This window comes from Papio anubis, chromosome 2 (assembly GCF_008728515.1).
Source record: "Papio anubis isolate 15944 chromosome 2, Panubis1.0, whole genome shotgun sequence".
Classification (NCBI taxonomy): Eukaryota; Metazoa; Chordata; class Mammalia; order Primates; family Cercopithecidae; genus Papio; species Papio anubis.
Window position 1 is genome coordinate 92,830,384 of NC_044977.1, and position 2,607 is coordinate 92,832,990.

The window sequence follows — 2,607 nt, forward strand, 5'->3', positions numbered from 1 at the left end:
ACACACACACACACACACACACACACACACACACACACACACACACAGGGCCAGGATTTCAAAACCAGCCTGGGTAACATAGTGAAACCTTGTCTCTACAAAAAATAAAAAATTAGCCAGGTGTGGTGGGGCGTGCACCTGTGGTCTCCAGCCTCAGGAGGCTGAGGTAGAAGGATCACCCTGAGCCTAGGAAGGGTCAAGTATACAGTATGGAAACCATGATCAGTACCACTGCACTCCAGCCTGGGTGACAGAGTGAGACACTGTCTCAAAACAAGAAAAAGAAAAAGAAATCTTAGGCCAGGCGCAGTGGCTCTGCACTCCAGCCTGGGGCGACAAGCCGAACTCCATCTCAAAAAAAGAATTGGCGAGTAGCGGTGAAGCAAGCCTGTAATCCCAGCCCTTTGGGAGGCAGGGTGGATCCGCGAGGTCAGGAGATCGAGACCAGCCTGGCTAACATGGTGAACCCGTCACCTAAAAATACAAGCGAGGCGTGGTGGCGAGGGCGCCTGAGATCAGCTACTCGGAGGCTGAGGCAGAGGAGGGGCGTGAACCGGAGGCCCGGGCTTGCAGTGAGAGCGAGATCCGCGCCACTGCACTCCAGCCTGGGTGACACATACGAGACTCGTCTCAAAAAAAAAAAAAAAAAAAAAAAAAAAAAAAAAGGTGAGCGGTGGCGGTGGCTCAAGCCTGTAATCAGCACTTTGGGGAGGCGAGGCCAGGCGGATCAGTCAGGAGATGAGACCATCCTGGCCCGAGAACACGGTGAAACCCGTCTCTAGCTAAAAAACTAGCCGAGGCCCGAGGTGGCGGGGCGCCCTGTAGTCCAGCTACTCCGGAGGGGCTGAGGCAGGAGAATGGGGCCCGGGGAGAGAGGCGGGCGCAGTGAACTGAGATCCGGCCCACAGCACTCAGCCTGGGTGACAGAGCAAGACTCCCGTCTCAAAAAAAAAAAAAAAAAAAAAAAAAGAATTAGCAGGTGGCGAGATGCGGTGACTCACGCCTATAATCCCAGCACTCTGGGAGGCAGAGGCGGGCGGATCACGAGATTAGGAGTTCCAGACCAGCCTAACCAACATGGTGAAACCCTGTCTCTACTAACAATACAACAATTAGCCTGGCATGGTGGCACAAGCCTGAAATCCCAGCTACTCTGGAGGCTGAGGCAGGAGAACCGCTTGAACCCAGGAGGCGGAGGTTGCAGTGAGCCGAGATCATGCCACTGCACTCCAGCCTGGGTGACAGAGCAAGACTCCATCTCAGAAAGAAAAAAAAAAAAAAAAAAAAAGAATAGATGCTGGACGTAGTGGCTTACGCCTATAATCCCAGGACGTTGGGAGGCCGAGGTGGGCGGATCACTTGAGGTCAGGAGTTTGGGACAAGCCTGGCCAACATGGTGAAAATCCCCATCTCTATTAAAAATACTAAAATTAGTCGGGCATGATGGTGGCTGCCTGTAATCCCAGTTACTCAGACGGCTAAGGCAGGAGAATCACATGAAGCTGGGAGGCGGAGGTTGCAGTGAGCCAAGACAAAGCCACTGCACTCTAGCCTGGAGGACAGAGAGAGACTTTATCTCAATAAATAAAAAATAAATAAATAAAATAATAGAAAAGGCCGGGCACAGTGGCTTACACCTGTAACCCCAGCACTTTGGGAGGCCAAGGCAGGCAGATCACTTGAGCAGGCACCTGTAGTCCCAGATACTCAGGAGGCTGAGGCAAGAGAATGGCGTGAACCTGGGAGGCAGAGCTTGCGGTGAGCACCACTGCACTCCAGCCGGGGCGACAGAGCAAGACTCCAGAGGCCGAAGCAGGCGGATCAAGAGGTCAGGAGATGGAGACCATCCTGGCTAACACGGTGAAACCCCGTCTCTACTAAAAATACAAAAAATTAGCTGGGTGTGCTGGCGGGCAGCTGTAGTCCCAGCTACTCAGGACGCTGAGGCAGGAGAATGAACCTGGGAGGCGGAGCTTGCAGTGAGCCAAGATCGCACCACTGCACTCCAGCCTGGGCGACAGAGCGAGACTCTGTCACCAAAAAAAAAAAAAATATTATTTGTAGAGACAGGGTTTCACTATGGTGCCCTGGCTGGTCTCAAACTCATGGTCTGAAGTAATCCTCCTGCCTAAGCCTCTGAGAGTGCTGGGATTATAGGGTTGAGCCACCGTGCCCTTTTTGCCAACTCTTTTTGTAAATAAATTTTTATTGGAACCCATCCGTGTTCATTCATGTACCTATTGTCTGTGGCTGCTTTTGAACTCTCATGACAGAGTTGAGTAGTTGCAATGGAGAGCATTGGGACCTTTGCAGAAAACGTTTGCTAAGCCTAGTCTTTGATATGTTTTTTCTTTTTTTGTTTTGAGATAGAGTCTTGCTCTGTTACCAGGCTGGAGTACAGTGGTGCGAACTTGGCTTACTATAACCTCCACCTCCCAGGTTCAAGCGATTTTCCTGCCTCAGCCTCCCGGGTAGCTGGGACTACAGGCATGCACTACTATACCCAGCTAATTTTTATATTTTTAGTAGAGACAGAGTTTCACCATGTTGGCCAGAATGGTTTCGATCTCTTGACCTCGTGATCTGCCCGTCTGGGCCTCCCAAAGT